Raw genomic sequence first — 23,640 nt, 5'->3', positions numbered from 1 at the left:
AAACTCAGCATAGAGAATAGAAAAATAAAAAAAGTGAAATTTAGAGTTGTTTCTTTGAAGAGCTAAACAAAATTAAAAAACCTTTAGCTGGGCTAAGGAAAGGAGGGATCAAATACATAAAACCAGAAGTGAAAGGAGGGTGGGCATTACAATTGACTACAGAAATACAAATGTTTAATAGTGCTTGCTGTGAACAATTATATGAAACAGATTTGACAACCCATAGGAAATGGACCAATTCCTAGACACGCATATCTTACCAAAATTGAATCATGAACAAATAGAATCATGAATAGAACAATAGTGAGTGACAAGGTGAATCAGTAACTAAAAAGAAAACGAATTAACTCCAATTCTTCTTAAATTAATCCAAAAATTGAAGAAGTGAAAGGAATTCTTCTAAACCCATTTTATGAGGCTGGCTTTACCTTGATACCAAAACCAGACAAGAGCACAACAAAATGAGGTCAATATTATTGATGAACATACATGTAAAAAGCCTCCATAAAACACTCAGAAACTGAATCCAGCAGCACATCAGAAAAAATAATTCACCAAGATCAAGAGGGCTTTATTCCAGAGAGATAAAGTGATTCAACATTCCCAAATCAATAAATGTGATATATTATGTCAACATAAAAGGGCAAAAATCATACAATCATCTGAATGGATGAAGAAAAAGTACCTATAAAATGGAACATCCTTCAAAGTTTTTACTCTGAAGAAATTAGGTATAGAAAGAATGTGCCTCAACATAATAAAGGCTATCTATAATAAGGCAACAGCTAACATCATACTGAATGGGGAAAAGCTGAAGATTTTCTAAGATCTTGAACAAGACAAGAATGAACACTGTCATTACTTTTATGAAACATTGATACTGGCAGTCCTAACCAGAGCAATCAGGAAATAGAAGGAAAGGGCACCCAAAGTGATAAAGGAAGAAGCTAAATTCTTAATGTTTGCCAACCACATGACCTTATATAAAGAGAACTTCGTAGTCTCCACCTACAAACCATTAGATGAAGTAAGTAAATTCAGAAAAATTGTAGGATACAAAACCAATTTTTTAAAAAATCTGTAATGTGGGTCTGTATACCAATAGTAAATTATCCGAAAAAGAAACTGAGAAGTCCAATTTGCAATGGCTACCAATATATCTATGAATAAATTTAACCAAGGAGTTGAAAGATTTCTACAATGACAACCATAAAACACTGATGAAAGAAACTGAAGAGGGTACAAGGAAATGAAAAGACGAACATATTGTGTTCGTGCATTTGGAAGAATCAATATTGTTAAAATGTCCATACTACCCAAAGTGATTGTACAGATTAAATGCAATTTCTAGAAAGCTACCAATGACATTTTCCACAGAATTAACAAAAATATTACTACAGTTTTTGTGAAGCCACAAAGGACCTCTAAAAGCCAAAGCAATCTTGAACAAAAAGGATAAAGTAAGAACCATTACACTATCTGACTTTAAAATATATGACAAAACTACAGCAAGTAAGACAGCATGGCGTGGTGTTGGCTCAAAAACAGATACATAGACTAGAGAAATACAAAAAAGACCTGGAGGTAAACCCACAAATCTCCAGTCAACTGACTTTGACATAGGTGCTAAGAACATGAAGTGGTAAAAGGACAGTTTTGTCTATCTCTCTTTTTTGTTTTAAATATTTATTTATTTGAATGAGTAATGGAGAGAGAAGGGGACACACACACACACACACAGATTTAGAGAGAGAGAACAAAAGAGAGAGAGAGAGGTATCTTCCCTTCCACTGATTGACTTCCGATATCCACAACAGCTGGGCCTGTGCCAAGCTGAGACCAGGAGCCAGCAGCTTCTTCCAAGTCTCCCATGAGGTAGGGCCATCTGCTGCTGCTTTTCTCAGGCCATTAGCAGGGACCTGGATTGAAAGTAGAGCAGCTGGGACTTGAACTGGGATGCTGGCATCACAGATTATGGCTTAACCTGCTGTGCCACAATGCTGGTCCCAGATATTTTTAACTTTTTAAATGTGACCATGACATCATGATTATTTAGGAGAATATCTTAACTCTTAGGAGATGTTGCCTGGTGTATTTGGAGTTGAGTGCTGCAGCTTACATCCAAATGTTGCTTAAAACACAAACATGTATATATGTGTTTGTGTATGTATAAACTGTTTACTAGATTATCAATATATACTATTTTTCAATATTTTAATGTAGAGCCAAATGCTTTTCCTTGATAAAGCACTTGTTTTGAACTCTACATCTGTATTGCATAGATCACATTGTAATTTATAACAGCATCCATTTTCATTTACTATAAAATGAAGTAAAGCCACCTTAAAACAATGAGTATAGAGTTCTTCTAAACTTTATTTTTCTCCTTCAATGTTCTGCCTTCTCTCTCCTGAAATTCCCTTTCATTGAATATTTCTAAAACATTCAGGCTTGTTTTTATAAAACAAGCAACTCTTTCCTCTCCCATTTCCATTTCATTGGTTTACATGATATGTAATTTAATGTTATAATCAAAAAACATGCAACTGATATTAGCAAGTTTTGAGACAAATCATATTAGCAAATTTAGGGACCAATGTAGGTGACTCTTGATTTAAGTATAGATATCAACAGATGGGAATATAAAATGCACATGAATATATGAGAGAATGGCTGCCAGTTCCAAGTTTTGGTGTGCTGTTTTGACATGTCGGGTATTTTATAGGGAAACTGTAGGTAGTTGGTTAATCTTTTCAGTTGCTTGAATGGAGATTGGTTCAAGAGGCTTGCTTGTAGTGAAGTACTTCCCAGGCCTAGCCTGTGAAAGGGTTCAATATTGCTCGCACACGGTTAACTTCTGCCCATAGTTATCCTGGTTGAACTCTGTTCTCTGTTCTCTAGATTTCTGTTCTCTGTTCTCTAGATTCCTGCCAAAGCATTTCTCCCAATCAAGCTAAGTAAAATGGCTTCAGGCTTTATAGTATAAGTCATAAATGGGTGTTTAGGCTACTTTCTTTTTATTCTATTTTTCATCCTTATCTCCACTAATTTGAAGTTGTTCATTTTGAAGTTATGTCACTGAGGTACCCTTTGAGTATCTAGTGTAATACAGAAGCCTGAACCTGGGCACCATTCGTAGTAAAAGTGGACGGTTGATGAGGCAACTGCCATGAAACTGTGTGTCTGTTAAAAGCAGTGTTGAAAGTCAGTTCAATCTCCTGCTTTGGACTTCATGGGATGAGACGAGGCTCAATGTGCAGGGAATGTGGATTTTTCTGCTATTCCACCCCTTCCCAGCCAAGAAAGGTCGCCTGCTTCGTGAGCCCAGAGCATGCTGTCCTGAGGATGTTGGACGTCTCTTTCTTGTAAATGGTGTGCCAGACAGCTGCATTAGATTTCTGTCTCTGTTCATTGAACTCTCTGCTCAGCTCCCCAAGGAAGCGTGAAAACTATTGAGGGAGCCTTTTCGACAGCTTTGTAAGAGCCAGTGTTTTCCTGCTGTGCAGCATGTTGCACTTAAATGTCACTCTTCCCTTGGGGTCACCTTTCCAGGTTCTGGCTTTTTCAGAGAAAGCAACAGACCCTAATTATTTCACTTTCAATCAATTTTGAAACCTCAAAGACCAAAATTGTCTCTTCAGATCCACTCAGATGCCAAGGTGAGTTGTGGAAAAGAAATCACTGCACATCTCCCAGAGGCAGAGGCAGTAGAACTCCAAGCCCTCTTTGACAGGCAGAGTGGACAGTGAGAGAGAGAGAGAGAGAGAGAGAGAGAGACAGAGAGAAAGGTCTTCCTTTTGCCGTTGGTTCACCCTCCAATGGCCGCCGTGGCCAATGGCCCCCGCAGCTGGCACGCTGCGACTGGCGCTCCGTGCTGATCCGAAGGCAGGAGCCAGGTGCTTATCCTGGTGTCCCATGGGGTGCAGGGCCCAAGCACTTGGGCCATCCTCCACTGCACTCCCTGGCCACAGCAGAGAGCTGGCCTGGAAGAGGGGCAACCGGGACTAGAACCCGGTGTGCCGGCGCCGCAAGGCGGAGCATTAGCCTATTGAGCCACAGCACTGGCCCCATGGCTTTGGTTTTTGAGGCAGTGGTCAAATATTGTGGTTAGCACTCAAATATGTTTAAAAAATTTTTCAAGAAATACTTCGTAGAATGCAAATGATTTTGCATTGAAAAGCCACTTCAGTCATTGCAATAGTCTTTACTACTTTTCATGACCAGTTCACTTCTTACACAAAGGAGAATTATACTCCCTTTACCCTGAAAGTCAAATATTGTCGTGGAACTTGTATTTGGACGGTGTGATGTAGCAGACATATTTACTGCCCAATGTTTGAATTTCTCCCTCTTTCTCTCTCCTCCCTAGCCTGCTGAAAATGTTAGGCTTATGAAACCCTTGAAAATAAACCAAATTATCAGATCATTGTTTCATTTTCCTAACTTCATCCAAATTATTCCCAATTTATTCGTGTACCTCAATTATAATAAGGGCTTTTCAGAAAGAAAACTCACGTAAATGGAATATTTGTTTCCTGTGCCCAGAGGAAATCTTGATGAATTCTTTTGTACAGCAAATAAATTTGTAGGCACATTTCCACTTTTTTAATGTTGAGTTTGTCTAAACCAGTACACACCAGATCTTTTCTTCTCAGCATTGTTTTTCTAGAAGTTGGCTCTTTCACTCATCAAATAAATGTTTATTGAGCACCTGCCACATTTTTTAAACTTTACTTTAATAAATATAAATTTCCAAAGTACAACTTTTGGATTATATCAGCTTTTTCCCCCCATTATCTCCCTCCCACCCGCAACCATCCCATTTCCCACTCCCTCTCCCATCCCATTCTTCATCAGGATTCATTTTCAATTATCTTTATATACAGAAGATCACTGTAGTCTATACTAAGTAAAGATTTCAACAGTTTGCACCCACACAGAAACACAAAGTGTAAAGCACTGTTTGAGTACTAGTTATACTGTTAATTCACATAGTACAACACACTAAGGACAGAGATCCTACATGGGGAGGAAGTGACAATGACTCCTGTTGTTGATTTAACAATTGACACTCTTGTTTATGGCATCAGTAATCACCCTAGGCTTTTTTTTTTTTTTTTTTTTTTGCCACAGTGTCTTGGCTTTCCATGCTTGAGATACTCTCATGGGCTTTTCAGCCAGATCCACATGCCTTAAGGGCTGATTCTGAGGCCAGAGTGCTGTTTAGGACATCTGCCATTCTATGAGTCTGCTGTGTATCCTGCTTCCCATATTGGATCGTTTTCTCCTTTTTAATTCTATCAGTTAGTATTAGCAGACACTAGTCTTGTTTATGTGATCCCTTTGACTCTTAATCCTTTCACTATGATCAATTGTGAACTGAAACTGATCACTTTGGCTAGTGAGATGGCATTGGTACATGCCACCTTGATGGGATTGAATTGGAATCCCCTGGCACATTTCTAACTCTACCGTTTGGGGTAAGTCTAAGTGAGCATGTGCTGAACTGTACTACATCTCCTCCCTCTCTTACACAAAAATCCACTCAACATGGATTAAAGACCTAAATCTACGACCCGACACCATCAGATTATTAGAGTACATTGGAGAAACCCTGCAAGAAATAGGCACAGGCAAAGATTTCTTGGAAAAGACCCGGAGGCACAGGAAGTCGAAGCAAAAATTTAAGAAATGGGATTACATCAAATTGAGAAGTTTCTGTACTGTAAAAGAAACAGTCAGCAAAGTGAAGAGACAACCGACAGAATGGGAAAAAATATTTGTAAGCTATGCAAGTGATAAAGGATTAATAAGCAGAAACTACAAAGAAATCAACAAACTCTACAACAACAAAACAACCCACTTAAGAGATGGGCCACGGACCTCAATAGACATTTTTCTTTCTTTCTTTTTTTTTTTTTAAACAGGCAGAGTGGACAGTGAGAGAGAGAGACAGAGAGAAAGGTCTTCCTTTTGCCATTGGTTCACCCTCCAATGGCCGCCGCGGCTGGTGCGCTGTGGCCAGTGCACCGCGCTGATCCGAAGGCAGGAGCCCGGTGTTTATCCTGGTCTTCCATGGGGTGCAGGGCCCAAGGACTTGGGCCATCCTCCACTGCACTCCCTGGCCACAGCAGAGAACTGGCCTGGAAGAGGGGCAACCGGGACAGAATCCGACACCCTGACCGGGACTGGAACCCGGTGTGCTGGCGCTGCTAGGTGGAGGATTAGCCTATTGAACCGTGGCACCAGCCTCAATAGACATTTTTCAAAAGAGGAAATCAAATGGCCAACAGACACATGAAAAAATGTTCAAGGTCACTAGCAATCAGGGAAATGCAAATCAAAACTACAGTGAGCTTTCACCTCACCCCGGTTAGAATGGCTCACATGCAGAAATCTACCAACAACAGATGCTGGCCAGTGTGTGAGGAAAAAGGGACACTAACCCACTGTTGGTGGGAATGCAAACTGGTCAAGCCACTATGGAAGTCAGTTTGTAGATTCCTCAGAAACCTGAATATAACCCTACCATACAACCCAGTCATCCCACTCTTTGGAATTTATCCAAAGGAAATTAAATTGGAAAATAAAAGGGTTGTCTGCACCTCAATGTTTATTGCAGCTCACTGTAGTTTTGATTTCCATTTCCCTGATTGCTAGTGATACTGAACATTTTTTCTTGTGTCTGTTGGCCATTTGGATTTCCTCTTTTGAAAAATGTCTGTTTTAAGTTTTGCCCATCTCTCAATTTAGCAGTTTGTTTTGTTGTTGTGGTGTTTGTTGATTTCTTTGTAGTGTCTGGTTATTAATCCTTTATCGATTGCATAGTTTGCAAATATTTTTTCCCATTCTGTTGGTTGTCTCTTCACTTTGTTGACTGTTTCTTTTATAGTACAGAAACTTCTCAATTTGATGTAATTCCAATTGTTAATTTTGAGTACCTGCCACATTTAAAATACTGTGTCAAGTCCTGGGAGTGCATACTTAATGTTTAGTTCAAAAGTGTAGCTATACCAAAATATTGTGTGTGGTTTGCAGTTGTGGGCTTAACTGTGTCAGTCCAATAGTCACATGTTGAAGCTCCAACTACCAATGGAACTACATTTGAAGACAGAGCTCTTTGACTGTAATTAAGATTAAATGAGATCACAATCATAGGGTTTGCTACCTAATGGGAATGATAGCCTTAGAAGAGGAATATCCCCCCCCCCCTTTCCCTGTGCACACACTGAAGAAGGTATAAGTTCAATATAGAGAATTAACTAGACTAACACCCTGATCTTGAAATGTTAGCCTTTCATGTAACTGAAAACAAATGAAAAAACATTGAAAAAACAATCTGTTGTTTAAGGCATCCAGTCTACAGTAATGTGTTATGACAATCAGAGGTGACTAATACATTTGCCAAATCAAAAAATTTTCAACTAGAATCCCTATGAATACTGTAAGAAATAAGAGCAACAAAGGAACAGATTTATACTTTAAATGATTGTCAAGTCATGGAATTTATTATCTTAAGAGGTATTAATGGGGAAATAGTGTAACAAGTCAAGAGAAAAGACAAATTCATGGATGTCAGATTCAGGATCATATATTAGGGCAAACCAGAATGCCAAACTTTTAAAGATAAAATGGGAGAGAACAACAGGTCAACCAATGTAATGAGCTCATTTAGTTACTGATAAAGGTTCAGGATGATCCTCGGACTCTGCACCTCGCGGTATGTTCCAAGACTGCATGTGTCAGAATTCTGTAGTTTGCCTGCTAAATATCCACTGCAGTCAAAATAGGAAAAAGAATTTAAGTGATTGGACCTTCCAAATCCCTTGCCCCCTGGCAGGCAGTGGACAAGTATGCTGGCCTCTTGCTTCTCAGGAACAATAGGTTTATTCTTTAGAGGATCTGGGCTGGAGGAGGCGTGATGTCTGTGACATCACATAGGTGAGGACTGAAACACGGATTAAGTGAGTCCTTTTCCTGCACAACGGGGCCCTCAGCACCTGTCGCTCCCCCTCTTCGTGGAGGAGCAACACAGGACCCTGTGCTGTTCTTTCGTCTGCTCGGCCCTCCCCGGGTTTGCTGCTGGTTTTTCCCGGGTTGGCTACTATCCCTTCCACCTCCGTGGAAGGGCAGTTCCCCCTGGCCACATTCCCCACTTCCGCAGGGGAGCGGCACACCGCCGGCCGGCTTTCTCGGGGGCTGCACGGGTGTTCCTTCAGATAGATGTTCCCCTTAGATGTTACCCATAGATGTTCCTGGTGCATGCCGTCTCTCTCCTCCTTTATAGTCCTCCTCTGCCAATCCCAACTCGGCTGCCCACACGCCGAGTACGCTGCTCTCCAATCAGGAGCAGGTCCTACAGTTTATTGGTTGAACTGGAGGCAGCTGTGCGGAAGCTGTTTACTTCTCTCCCATCGCCATATTGTGGGAGAGCAGATGCATAGAATAAGTCTTAATTCCAGTAACTCAGTCTAGTCCGGTTTGCTCCCCACAAGCACCCTCTTTCCTTCCCACTCTCATCTCAGAAAGCTGACATTCCTGCAGACCATCTGTTTGCACCTTGAAGTCTAAATGGCATGGATTTGTCAAGTCAAAAATTGTTGCTAAAAAATACTACAGCAATGGGTTCAGAATTTAAAAGTATGCACTCAGGCAAATCATTAATCAAGTAGGAAAAAGGGTAGAATAAAGGTACTTTTCAGGTGTTCCAGTGTTCAAAACATTTGCTCTATTACAAAGAGACTGGAGGATGTCCCTTAGCTACAAGGAGAAATCTTGGGGGATAAACCAAGAATAAGAAGATATTGAATCCAGAAAGCAGGAATTTGGACATAGAATATTTACAAAAGGAAATTCAGGAGACAACTAGACAACCAGAGCACATCTAGGCTTACTTAGAGTGCAGCTGACAGAGAAGGCAATGGCGGGTTTACGGCAGGACCACTGAAGAGGAGAAAATTGGAACTCACAGATCCTCTGAGTTTTTGAGTCACTTATGCATTCAGCAGCCTACAAGGAATGTGCTAGTAGAATCCCATGTTCTTCTGATTTTTCTCTGCTCTGCAAAAAATAACTATCTTTATACATACTTGTTCTTCTCTGCTAATAGTTTCCATTTTTGATATAAGAAGTATGTTTTTCAGGGTGGGCATTTCATACTAAGATGCCCATGTCCCACATTAGAGAACCTGGGTTTGATGCCTGGCCCTGTCTCCTAACTCCAGCTGTTTGCTGATGCAGATCAGGGCGGGCAGCTGAGATAGCTCAAGGGATTGAGTTCCTGCCACACATGTGAAAGACTGGGATTGACTTCCTGTTTCCTGGCTCCTAGTTTTGGTCCTAGCCCAATCCCAGTCATTGCAGGCATTTGGAAGTTATCCAGTGTTTGAAGGAATTAGTTCATAGTTTTCATATTACCATTTGAGTCATTTCCTGTACTACATAACTAAAAGGTTAAAGAAAAAAAAAAGACTGCTAGCATTTATATGCAGAAAGCTGGGTGATTTTACATTACTTTTTATATATGGATGTTTTTGAAGTTTACTACATTATTCTCTAGATTGTTCATTAACTTAGCAAATTGGCAGGACTGATTTTTCTGTTTTTGCAGGAAAGAAACCCAATAACCACATTTACAAGGAAGAATTTGCACTAAGTAATGCCTTAAAATAATTTCAAAATGTATTTATTTACATCTCAACTATGACTTCTTTGAAAATGTTCAAAGTCTCATTTCCACAGCTGCAATTAAATGACTTTTAAGGATAATGTTCATTTGGCTGTATTATGTTAATAATCAGCTAGATGATGTGTATCTTTTCCATCTTTATGCACCCATGAATTATTCACAAGTGTTCTCTTGCAAATGAGTAGGAAAGGAATTCAGTTCTTTTTCCCCAAAAGGGTCAAACATACTTTAGTTAAGAAGGATAGGAGAGATGAGGAGGAAAGAAATTGAGAAAGTGAGACAGAAGATTTTCCTGTCTTTTAAAAAAATTTCTTAGAATTTATTAAAGTGAACACTTGGAAATTACGTAATTGTTCAATAATGAGAGTATGTTCAAGTAAATAATGATACATCTACCTGACAAAGTGGTGCAATTATCAGTGACTAATGATTGAAAAGACAAGATAGATAAATGAATACATATTTCTACCAAAAAAGCAAAAAAATGCAGGATATAAAATGCTTTGAGTATTCTAATTACAGTTGAAAAATACTTATAGCAAAAACAATCTAGAAGAAAATACAATAAAATAATAATGACAATCATGTTACTTCCTTAAGACTGTAGGTGACCTGTTTCCTCTCCATATTTTCTAAAATTTGATATTCTTTTTATAATGAAAGAAAACAAAACAAGTGAGCATGCCTTTGATGACTGACTGGGTTTTACTAGAAACTGTACTGTGTGCTGAGGATACAATGATGAAAAGCTATGATTAGTGGCTTGTAAGATACATCAAATTTTCCATGGTGATACCAAAATCACTGTTGTGTAAACAATATAAGTTAATTACCAGTGGGAAATTAATATAAATTCCATTGAGACCTTAAGTGTGGAGGTCATTAAATAAACAACTAGTATTTGCTTTTTACTTATACTTCATATGATTCACTCAACAATCATAGAAGATGTTAATTCTCTTTATATAACTAGGAAACTAAGTCTCTGAGAGACTGTGCAACTTGTTCATTGTGACAAAAGTAATAAAAACAATAATTGATCCTGGCCCGATTAGAAGTTCATACTCAGTCATCATAGCAGAATTTGTTAAGCACTGTTTCTTTTTTTTTTTTTTTTTTTTTTTTTGACAGGCAGAGTGGACAGTGAGAGAGAGAGACAGAGAGAAGGGTCTTCCTTTTGCCGTTGGTTTACCCTCCAATGGCCGCTGCGGCCGGCACACCGTGCTGATCCGATGGCAGGAGCCAGGAGCCAGGTGCTTTTCCTGGTCTCCCATGGGGTGCAGGGCCCAAGCACCTGGGCCATCCTCCACTGCACTCCCTGGCCACAGCAGAGAGCTGGCCTGGAAGAGGGGCAACTGGGACAGAATCCGGCGCCCCAACCGGGACTAGAACCTGGTGTGCCGGCGCCGCTAGGCGGAGGATTAGCCTAGTGAGCCGCGGCGCCGGACAGCACTGTTTCAAGAATGGTTCTACATTAGGAACACTGACATGAACAAAGCAAAGTCCTTACCCTCATGGAGTTTACAACCTAGTGCCAGGAGTCATGAGTGAAAATAAGTTCCAAATGGTATATTCTTTTTTCAAAAATTTATTTATTTGACAGGTAGAGTTATAGACAGTGAGAGAGAGAGAGAGAGAGAGAGAGAGAGAAAAGTCTTTCTTCCATTGGTTCACTCCCCAAATGGCCGCTACGGCTGGCGCTGCACCGATCTGAAGCCAGAAGCCAGGTGCTTCTTCCTGGTCTCCCATGCAGATGCAGGGGCCCAAGCACTTGGGCCATCCTCCACTGCCCTCCATGGCCACAGCAGAGAGCTGGACTGGAAGAGGAGCAAGTGGGACTAGAACCCGACGCCCATATGGGATGCTGACACCGCAGGTGGAGGATTAACCTAGTGAGCCACGGTGCTGGCCCCCTCAAATAGTATATTCTTAGATATTGAAAAGTGCTATGGAGAAAAGGCAAGTGGAGAGAGAGGCCAAATGCGAAGGGGCTACGATTCTGTAAAGGGTGCTGGGAAGGATTGCTGGGAAAGCAGTGCATGAGTAGAGGCCTGAAGGAGGTGAGGGAGAGCTCACACTCTAAGATAGACTTTTAGGCAGAGGGAACAGAAATAATAAAGTCCTTGAGATGGAGCTGCTAGAGGAACAGGAAGAACAGCATAGTGTGAGCTGATGGAAGGAGCCAGACACTTTGGGCTTTGTATGGCATCGTGAAGATGGGAGGGCATTGGAGGGCTTTAAGCAGAGGAACTGCTTTATTGATTTAGTGTCAGGGCGCCATTGTGGCTGTTACTTGCAGAAAAAAAAAACTGTAGGGGAACCAGGGTGGGGGCAGGAAACTAATGTAGTGAGATGTGGTGACCAATTGTGACAGAACAGGGGTGGAGGACCATCAACATCCGTGAGGACCTTAGATTTTTTTTTATCACAACAGTTGTTACAAAGACCATTGTTTTTTAAGATTTTATTAATTTATTTATTTGAGAGGTAGAGTTACAGACAGTGAGAGAGAGAGACAGAAAGGTCTTCCTTCCATTGGTTCACTCCCCAAATGGCCACAACGGCCGGAGCTACATGACCTGAAGCCAGGAGCCAGGTGCCTCCTCCTGGTCTCCCATGCAGGTGCAGGGCCCAAGCACTACTGCCTTCCCAGGCCACAGCAGAGAAGTGGACTGGAAGAGGGGCAACCAGGACTAGAACCCAGTGCCCATATGGGATGCCAGCACCACAGGCAGAATATTGACCTAGTGAGCCACAGCGCTGGCCCCACGACCTTAGATTTTACTCTACTGCTTGCAAGGTAGCACATTTGACTGGTATAGTTTCATGGATGCTGGAAGAAGATCATGAAACCTCTGGATTAGAGACAAAAAGACCTTATTTCTCAAAATATGGCAGACAACACTTCCTGATTACCTCATTCTCTTTGTCTCTTATGTCCCAAGAGAGTTGCAGAGCAGCCTAGGTGGACGCTATGTACAGTGAGTTCATATCACAGCTAAGGGATACCAAGCCTAGGGAACCCCAATATTTTATAATGGGCTGCAAGTGAACTTGCTTAACCTTTGCTTCCTTTTGCAGGGTGACATTATTTTTATTATACTGAGTGACAAACAAGCCTGACTTTTGTTCAAGAGGGGCACTCTATCTTCTAAGGCTATTTACTGTAAGGCAAATAGGTCAGAACAAAAGCTTTTAGTGCCTCCGATCATAAGATGGACAGAAATGCTAGAAACCCATGGGAAATTTGTTTTCCAACAATGTGGTGTGAAGTGGCTGAATTCTGGAAGCATTTTACAGGTAGAGTCCAGATTAGAGATGGAATGTCAAAGAAAGAGTCCACAATGACACTATGCTTTTTCCTATATACTATACAAAGTGCTTGGGGTAACAATGGCACATCAGGTATTCCAGACTCTGGTCACCATGTGGATGAGCTTTCAGTGGAGCAGGAAGGCCCTAAATAATTAAAATTTCCAGAAAAGTAACATGATTGCCAATTATTGCAAGTGACATACAGTAAACAATCAATGTACTGAAAGAGACCTACTTTATATATGAATATAGTTTATGGGGTTTTCAGCAGTTTAGAAATATCATTTTTGTAAATCCATGTAAAATTTCAACCAAGATATGAAGGATAAAAACAGACTAGATCACATAGATGAAGAAAGACATCCTTACTTCTGGAGTTAATTTCACCCGTGTCATCTTTTTTGAGATAGAATTTCCTTGGATTTATGCCTTCATGCAATTGTCTCATTTAGCATTTTTTTGAATCAGTAATCTAAACATGTTTAATTTAGAAAATACATTTAAAATATAAAAATTTTGTATTTTAGTAACAAAATTATATTATTTAATTGGCTTGTAGATATCTATTTGGAGGTTAAATGAATAAGCTGCTGTCCAAGATGGAAAAGAATCACCAGTTTTATTTCTTATTAGCTCACTGTCTATCTTTTTTTTTAACTTTTATTTAATGAATATAAATTTCCAAAGTACAGCTTATGGATTACAATGGCTTCCCCCCCATATCGTCTCTCCCACCCGCATCCCTCCCCTTTCCCACTCCCTCTCCCTTCCAATCACATGAGGATTCATTTTCGATTCTCTTTATATACAGAAGATCAGTTTAACATACATTAAGTAAAGATTTCAACAGTTTGCTCCCACACAAACATAAAGTGAAAAATAATAGATGATTTTTTAAATGATGATGAAATCAGATCAGACCTATTGTCATGTTTAATCCCAGTGAGAGTCAAGTTGGGAATTGATAATTTCTTCTTCTTTTTTTTTTTTTTACAGATCAGTTTAGTATACATTAAGTAAAGATTTCAACAGTTTGCACCCCCATAGAAACACAAAGTGAAATATACTGTTTGAGTACTCATTATAGCATTAAGTCTCAATGTACAGCACATTAAGGATAGAGATCCTACATGAGGAGTAAGTGCACAGTGACTCCTGTTGTTGACTTAACAAATTGACACTCCTGTTTATGGCATCAGTAATCTCCCTATGCACCAGTCATGAGTTTCCAAGGCTATGGAAGCCTTTTGAGTTCACCGACTCTTATCTTGTTTAGACAAGGTCATATTCAAAGTGGAGGTTCTCTCTCTTTACCAACTAAAATGATAGCTCAGTGGTGGAGGGGAATTTGTTTTATTTGATGATTCACTCTCAGTTCTTAGAACAGTTTCTGGTATAAAATAGGTGCTTAATAAGCAGCTTTGGAGGCCGGAATTTAAACTAGTGAATAAGATGCTACTTGGGACACCCACGTGCCTGGTTTTAAGTCTTGCATTCACTTCTGATTCCAACTTCCTTTAAATGCTACCTTTCAGAGGCATTACATGATGGCTCTAGCCCTTGGGTGTCTGCCAACTGTGTGGAAGACCTGGATGCAATTCCAGGCTCCCAACTTCAGCCTGGTTTAATCCCAGCTGCTATGGATATTCGAGGAACGAACTTGTGAATGGAAGATTTCTCTGTCCATCTGTGCCTTTCTGTCTCTCTCTGCCTTTCAAACAAAATGAACATGAATAAAAATAGGAAAAAAGTTAGTTCTTGAATGAGTGCATTATTTACATATTATTTACTGTTTTTCTTGGAGTAAGCAGGGTCCTTTTCCGAATACTCATTTTGTTTGATCCATCTTCTATGTTTGCTAACTTTCTTTTTTTTTTTTTTAAACTTTTATTTAATGCATATAATTTTCCAAAGTACGACTTATGGATTACAATGGCTTCCCCCCCATACCGTCCCTCCCACCCACAACCCTCCCCTTTCCCACTCCCTCTCCCCTTCCATTCACATCAAGATTCATTTTCGATTATCTTATTATACAGAAGATCAGCTTAGTATACATTAAGTATGGATTTCAACAGTTTGCTCCCACACAGAACTTTCTATCACTTTTTTGTACCACATCTATTCTTTAAATATTCAATTAGATGTTTTCAAATGTTTGGGATGAAAGTTCTGAAATAATGCTTTTCTGCATGTTGATTTTTTAATTTTCTTTTAATTATCTCAGTATAAATTTGCAGGAATAGACCAAAAGTATTAATATCATCATCATTCTTCCTTTGCAATATCATTTTCAAATGGGTAGGATGAACTTTGGAGGATGAGTAAAACTACTTCACCTCATACAACCTCAGTAGCATTAACTGTGAAGTTTTGCAAAAAAACCATTTTTCTATAGGATAGGTGGAAATGCAAGGATTGACTATGCTTTTATGGGCACTTATTTGATGTGTCTTGATGTTGTATGTATATTTCCATGACCGTTTATCATTTTTATTTCCACTGATGTGAGCCATTCATATGCTTTTCCCAGGAAAGTTGCCTTTTTTTTAAAAAAAAATTAATTGATTAATTTTTTAAAGAATACAAATTTCATATGTAAAACTTTAGGAATATAGTTATTCTTCACACCATAATTGCCCTCTTACTCACACTTCCACCCCTCCTCCTCCTCCCTCTCCCCTTTCCAGTGCCATTCTCCATTAAGATTCATTTTCAATTAACTTTATACACAGAAGACCAACTCTATACTAAGTAAAGATTTCAACAATTTGCACATACACACACACACACACACACACATACAAACAGAACAAGTATCACAGTTAACTCTCATGATACAACTCATTGAGGACAGAGCTCCTGTATGGGGAGTTAGTACACAGTGACTCCTGTTAATTTAATAATGAACACTCTTAGTATGACATCAGTGACCATCTGAGGCTCATGATATGAGCTGCCTAAGCTATGGAAGCCTTTTGAATCCACAAACTCTATCAATATTTAGATAAGGCCATAAGAAAAGTGGAAGTTCTCTCCTCCCTTTAGAGAAAAGTACATTCTTCTTTGATGGCTACTTCTTTCCATTGGGATCTCACTCACAGAGATCCTTTATGTAGACTATTTTTTGCCACAGTGTCTTGGCTTTCAATGTCAGAAATGCTGTCACAGGCTTTTCAGCCAGACTGGGAAGCATTAAGGGCTGATTCTGAGGTCAGACTGTTATTTAAAGCAATTGTCATTCTCTGAGTCTGATGTGTGGACTGTTTCCCATGTTGGAACATTCTCTCCTCTTTAATTCTGTCTATTATTACTACCAGACATTTAATCCTATTTATATGGTCACTTTAACACTTAATGTTATCTGTATGTTCACTTTAATTCTTAATATGATCACTTAAACACTTCAGATGACATTTTTACCACACAGCTTAATGGGATTTGGGGGTCCCATGAGAAGTTTTTAAACTTTACCCTTAGAAGTAAGTCCAGAGGAATGTATGCATACCTATACACAGTTACAGTTATAAACCTCCTCCTCCTTCTCTTATTTCCACTCTATTTCTTACTGAGATCCTTCTTCAATTCACTTTATACACATATAATTAACTCTATGTTAAGTAATGAGTTCAACAAATAGTATGATCAGAAAAAAATGAAAAATAAAAAAAACCCTCTTCATCAACAATTAAGACAAGGGCAGCCCCGGTCATTATTTCTTAAAGCGTCAATTTCACTTCTGTAGATTTCATTTTAGTTGCTCTATTTGTTTCAGATCAGGGAGAACATGTGGTATTTGCCCCTTTGGGACTGGCTTATTTCACTAAGTATGATGTTTTCCAGTTTCATCCATTTTGTTGCAAATGACTGGATTTCATTTTTTTACTGCTATGTAGTATTCCATAGTGTACATATCCCATAATTTCTTTATCCAGTCTTTGGTTGACGGGCATTTAGGTTGGTTACATGTCTTAGCTATTGTAAATTGAGCTGCAATAAACATGGGGGTATAGATAACTCTTTCATATGCTATTTGATTTCCCTTGGGTAAATTTCCATGAGTGGGATGGCTGGGCCATAATTGTAGGTCTATTTTTATAAAGATTTATTTATTTATTTGAAAGTTAGAGTTACACAAAGAGAGGAGAGGCAGAAAGAGAGAGAGATGTCTTCCATCCGATGGTTCACTCCCCAATTGGATGCAATAGCCGGAGCTGTGCCGATCTTAAGCCAGGAGCCAGGAGCTTCCTCTGGGTCTCCCACACAGGTGCAGGGGCCCAAGGACTTGAGCCATCTTCTACTGCTATCCCAGGCCATAGCAGAGAGCTGAATTGGAAGTGGAGCAGCTGGGTCTCGAACCAGCACCCATATGGGATGCCAGCGCTTCAGGCAAGGTCATTAAACTGCTACACCATAGCTCCATTCCCTTCAGATTTCTGAAGTTTCTCCATACTGTCCTCCAAAGTGGCTTTACCAGTCTACAATCCCACCAGCAGTGGATTAGGGTACCTTTTCCCCTACATCCTCATTAGTATTTGTTGTTTGTAGATTTCTGTTTGAAAGCCATTCTAACTGGGGTGAAGTGAAACCTCATTATTGTTTTGATTTGCAATATCCTGAGGGCTAGTGATCTTGAACGTTTTTCATGTGTCTGTTGGCCATTTGGATTTCCTCTTTTGAAAAATGGCTGTTTTAAGTTTTGCCCATCTCTCAACTGAGATGTTTGTTTTGTTGTTGTGGAGTTTCTTTATATATTCAGTTTATTAATCCTTTATCAGTTGCATAGTTTGCAGGTAATTTCTCCCATTCTGTTGGTTGTCTCTTCACTTTCCCAAGTGTTTCTTTTGCAGTATGGAAACATCTCAATTTGATGTAATCCCCTTTGTCAATTTTGGCTTTGACTGCCTGTGCCTCTAGGGTCTTTTCTAAGAATTCTCTGCCTATGCTAATGCATTGCAGGGTTTCCCTAATGTTTTCTAATAATTCAATCCAGTTTGAGTGGATTTTTGTGTAAGGTGTAGAAAGCTGCTTTAATGCTCAGCTCCTGAGTTCTGAGCAGAATGAGGTTTTAGGAAATGTTCTCCCAAGTCCTGGGCTGGTTGCAGGTGGCAGATACAGGTGAAGCTCTCCTAAGGATAGTGAGAGGCCAGCAGGTGCTTCCACTAAAAAGGGGCCTCATTGGAGCTCACGACTGGGCAGTAGGGTCTTTCCTACCTGTTTTGAGGAGCCTCTTTGAGCCACCATTGGTCAGTGACGTTTCCTCTTTCACCACCTGCCGCATGCCAGGCCTTTGTGCTTGCCAGTATGTACATGGAAAACACAATGATCTTGTTACAGTGTGTTACTAGGAATGAGGAGAATAGGGTGCAGTAGGAGACAGTCATGAAGAAGGGATGAGGGTTTGGAAGACTTGCTTAGATGAGGGGAGCCCTTCTGAGGAAGTGAGGTCTTTTCCAAAGCCTACAGGGAGAAGATCTCCACAAGGCATCTCCTATGTTACATCTTTAGTAGTGGCATGGTGTAAATTGGATTATTATAGCCCACTGAAGCAGGCTACTCAGCTGAGCCATAATATCCCATCTATCAGGAAACTGCTGTCTCTCACTGTCACTCACGATGACATGTGTGGGGTCAGAAGGATGAAAGAAGAATGTTCCTCTGTAAATCCTCACTGTGCCTGGTCAGGTCAGGTGATGTGCTGGCTTGAGGATCAAATAATAAGATAATCAATGTGTGCCATTTTCTCTAGTCTTCCTATTATGGTTGAAATGTTGAAAATAATTAGAGTTCAGGGGAACTGACTCTCCTGATTTTGTGAATGATGCTATAAGAGCAGCTAACACAGCATAACGCACAATACAGTCATAATGCAGCCTGTATAAAAGCAATCACAAGTCCCACAAATGCTGCATAAAGAGTCCCTTTCTATACACAGTGTCTCCTACAGTACACAGGAAACATGAAAATCAGTGTCTTAGAGCTGACTTCACTTTTTAAAAAAAATTTAAAAGACAGACAGAGACAGACCTAGATCCTTCATCTGCTTGTTTACTCTCCAAATGTCTGCAAGAGTTGGGGCTGGGCCAGGCCAAAACCAGGGTCCAGTAACTCAGTCCTGCTCTCTCATGTGGGTCACAGGGATTCTGCTATCCAAACTATCACAGTTCTCTCTCTCTTTCTCTCTGTCTCCTGACCTTTGTCTCTCTCTGTCTCTCTTACACTCTCATTCTCCCTCTTTTCCTTCTTTGCCTCTTCCCTCCTGTCTTTGGGTTTCTGCCAATAAACTCTTTCCCTTAAAAAAAAACTATTACCTGCTGCCTCCCAGAGAGTACAATAGCTAGAAGCTTGATGGAAAATATAGTCAGGACTTGAATCCAGGTACTCTGCCATGGATGTGGGTATCCTAGCAGCATCTCAACTTTTTTGCCAAATACCTGCCCCTACCTTTCTAACTTTAGTTACCACTTGCATCCTATTGGCATATCCTTTTAAGTTTATTCGCAATAAATGGACTCTTGGAAGCCCAATGTCTTACTGGCAAGAAGGACTTAAAGCCATCTTGCCGTTACTGTAAACTCAAAAGTCCACTTTGCAACAAAGTAAGATATGTTTACATTCATATCTGAAGAATTTATTTTCTGAACATTGAACAGTTTCTCTGCAACCCTTTGTAATATATGAGGAGCCACGCATGAATAGTTCATTGTTGACAACAAATGCAGCTTTGCTAATAGTTCACTGCAGACTTTCTCAGAGTCCAGGACATGATGCAGAGCATTTATGTTTAAGACGTTACTGTTCTCATTGGGCTCTGTTAGCCTTCCTGAGTTAGCTTTAGGCCCCATTTGCTGGTTTTCATCTTCCTTTTCATTTTTTACCCCTCTACCCACCCACGTGGTCAACACTGTGGAAACCAATGCCCTTGGGTCCACTGTGGAAGGCAATGAAGAATCAGAGCTGGTGGCACTTTGCTGCCCATCATGGCTTTCCCTTAAGCTTTATAGATTTTTTTGGAGTGAAATGTCTGTTATACCTAACCAGCCTCTCTGGTGATAAGAATGATTGCCTGCAGAGCACAACTTTGGGGAAATTATGCCTAAAACATGTCTTCAGCAAGGGTGCAGGTGATAGAGGGCCTGTATTAGTCACAGATGATTTGCCAGAATTTTTGTATTTAAAATTATTAACTAATTAATTCATTAATTTACTTTTCTGAAAGAGAAAGAGAGAGGGGGAGGGAGGGAGGGTGGAAGAGGAGGAGAAGGAGGAGAAGGAGGAGGAGAGGAGGAGGAGAGAAAGAGAGGGGGGGGGGGAGAGATTGATTTCCCATTTGTAGGTTCTCTCGCCAAATGCTCACAACAACCTGGGACGGATCAGGCCAGAGTGGGCCTCAGGAACTCCATCCAGATCTTTCATGTGGGTGGCAGGAATTCAATTCCCTGAGTCATTGCCTGCTGCCTTTTAGGGTGCGCATTATCAGGAAGCTGGAATTGGGAGCTGAGCCAAGACTTCAACCTATGTACTGCAACATGGCATGCAGGCATCCCAAGCATGGTAAACCTCTCATGGCCGTTTCATCAGAAATGAATCTGTACTAACAATGCCTTGTAGCCTTATGCTAATAAAAGATAATCACAGTTCCAACATGGTAAAGAAATGAAATGAAGCAAAGACAACAGTTATCTGAACAATCTATAAAAATGTGCACTTTCGTTCCCTTAGTTCTTTGTAATGTATATAAAAGAAAGGATTAAACCAACATTGACATATACTTCTACTCAAAGATGGAAAGAAAATGTATTTATTCCTAGCAACTACTGTCTGGTAGCCCGAAAGACTAATTTGCAATTTTGGTTGCACTGATGCTGCACTGTTACCCTGACAGCAAAAGTAATGGTAACCGAAGTTTTCATACACTCAGCCCAGCTGTCTGGGAAGCCTCTGACTGTGGATATTTAGTGGAATCCTGAATTGCTCGTTCTCATAAAATGATAAGGCAGTATTTAGGACACTTACCTGGATTTGAGTTTTAATTCTTCTAACTTTAATCCATCATGAAGACATGTATTGGTGGCACTGTTCAAACTTTAACATCTACTGCATTAAAACTAACAGAGTTAAAATACAAGACATTTGTCTAAATGGTCTAAATATGTGTGCATGAATGCCTGATTTTCTTGATTTTTTCCTATAAATGGCATCTCAAAGTTTCATCATGGTAAGTATTTGAACCCATTTCTCTTGTAATTATTTTAATTACACCAGCTGTAATTGTTGCTTTTCAAAGAGACAATCAAGTAAGCTTTTTATCAAGCTTTTACTCCAGGAACCAAAGAACTTTTTTCTTTGTAAACTATAAAAAAGATGCTAAATATTATGTACCATGAAAAATAAATGTTTTTCCCCCCTAAAGTGTCAAAGAATCTCTTTCATCTCCTGGCATGCTATTAAGTTCATTACTGTTTCTACATTTGAACTTGTCATCTCTGTAAACTCAGCTAGTTGCATTTCATCATCTTTAGACAAACCTCAAGGTTTTCTAAGCTGCTGTGGATTTTCTATATAAATTCCTTCTTTGAGATTTAAAAATCTTTAAATCTATTTTTAGTATATTTTTATTTTTTTATTTAGGAAATATAAATTTTTAAAGTACAGTTAATGGATTACAATGGCTCCCCCCACCCCCATAATTTCCCTCCCTCGCCTTATGGCTAAGATCAAGTGTAGTATCTGTTCTTATCAGTTTAGTATATTTTTATAAAACAGATCAATAAAAAGATGTCACACTTAAACACAGTATCAGTTTATATTTCAATTTTTATTATAATTTTTGTGAACTTCCAACTGTAGTTGAGCATGTTTTTGCTTCCTGCCCCTAGGTCTGTGAGAGATGTTGGTCTTCCTTTAATATTTCATTGGAAACAAAAGGTAGAAGTCTTTGGGCAATGCAATATTTCCAATACTGGTTGCAACTGAGAAACAGAATTGGCAGCTCCTCTTCCATTTTAATTTATTTTCTCTTCTTTGTCCACTTTTGGAGAATTTCTTCAAACTTCTTCTTTTATGAAACTTTTAGGTTTGCAGAGTAGAATTCTGTGAATTCCTCCTGCTGTTCTTGTACCTTGAGGGTAAAGGAAAGACTGATTTTAGATGTGTTTGTTCACTTATCCCCAAACTGGACCTTCTGGCAGATCCAGTAAATATTGCTAGAACATAGTCCAGTAGACTTTATGTCGTCTACAGAGGGCATTTCATTTTTAAAGGGCCGTTGCTGGGTTCATGTCTTCCTGTGTATGGCCTGAGTTTTTCCTGTTCAGTTGTTCTGTAGCACAGCCGGAGCTGAGTTCCTCAGAAAGGGCAGCTCCCACTCACTTAACACTTGCTCCTTCTGGAACATTTGCTGACAAAAGTTAGAAGAGTGCTCACTGTGTACCAGTCTAACTCTCCACATAGCTGGGTGGATGTCACTTCCAAAGCCTTTGACCTCTCTCAAGGCAATCTCTCTGTGGTCAGAAGGCTGTCTTGGAGATATGACAGTGTCATTTGGAAAAACCAAGAGCTTGTCACGAAGGTCAAGTGGCTCAGCACTCTTTAGTTGGAATAAAGTGGTCCCTAAACTCAAATAGGTGTTTCTGGAGAGCACGAAAAGCAGTTGTCTAAGGACTGACAACATTTGATTCTTTCCTTATCCCAGAAATTAAGTAAAGAATTTTCCTGCGCCTTTGTGGACAGTTCTCTGCCTGGGCAGGCTCTAAGACCTGCTAGACTACTCCAGCCTCCTGGAGTAGCTTTGTAAATAGTTTCCAGAAGTCCCCAGTGTGTCAATAAATGCTGGATTGGTCACATAGATGTTCCCTCTCTCTCCTAAGCATTCCCAAATCCTTTGATTTGTCATGTACACATCTGCTTAGGCAAACCTTGCCATTTCTCTTCATATAAGCAGGCATTTATGAAAATGAAAGAGAAAAGAAGTAAAGAAGCAAAGTGTAAAGCAGTTCTTTCAAATTCATTTCTTTTAGAAAAAAAAAACTATTGAAAGTTTTAAACATGCATATGGATTTGTATATATTTATAGTGCACTATGTGATATTTCAATGTTTCAGTACATGTGTACATTGCATAATGTCCAGCTAGGCTGTATTTATTTCCTTTGAGAGATGTCAATTTAGATCAGTTCATTTTTAGTTGGATTTTCTTTTGCTATTGAATTGACTGAGTTCCTTATATATTCTGGTTATTAATTCCTTGTTAGATATATAGCTTGCAAATATTTCCTCCCATTCTGTAGATGATTATCTATTCACTCTGTGTATTGTTTGCTCTACAGAAACTCTTTAATTTGATGAAATCCCATTTGTCTGTTTTGTTTTTGTTTCCTGTGCTTTTAGGGTCTGATGTAGAAAAATCCTTGTCCTTTCCAATGTCCTTTAGGGTTTTCCCTCAGTTTTCTTTTAGTAATTTCAAAGTTTCAGTTTTAAATGTAGGTCAACCCTCTTTGAACTGATTTTTTGTACATGATCAGAGAAAAGGATCCAGTTTCATTCTTCTGCATGTGGATATCTAATTTTCCCAGAATCGTTTATTGATAATACTATCATTTTTTCCAAAGTACATTCTTAGCACTTTTGTTAAAAATC

The 23,640-nt window shown here is 39.6% G+C and overlaps 1 pseudogene; it reads left to right on the top strand.

Moving 5' to 3' along the window:
* The first annotated feature begins 21,694 nt into the window (after positions 1 to 21,694).
* On the top strand, positions 21,695 to 21,793 carry LOC127492510 (U2 spliceosomal RNA; annotated as a pseudogene).
* The last annotated feature ends 1,847 nt before the right edge of the window (positions 21,794 to 23,640 follow it).

This window comes from Oryctolagus cuniculus, chromosome 10 (genome assembly GCF_964237555.1).
Source record: "Oryctolagus cuniculus chromosome 10, mOryCun1.1, whole genome shotgun sequence".
Lineage (NCBI taxonomy): Eukaryota > Metazoa > Chordata > Mammalia > Lagomorpha > Leporidae > Oryctolagus > Oryctolagus cuniculus.
This window is presented reverse-complemented; position numbering and strand designations above follow the sequence as displayed.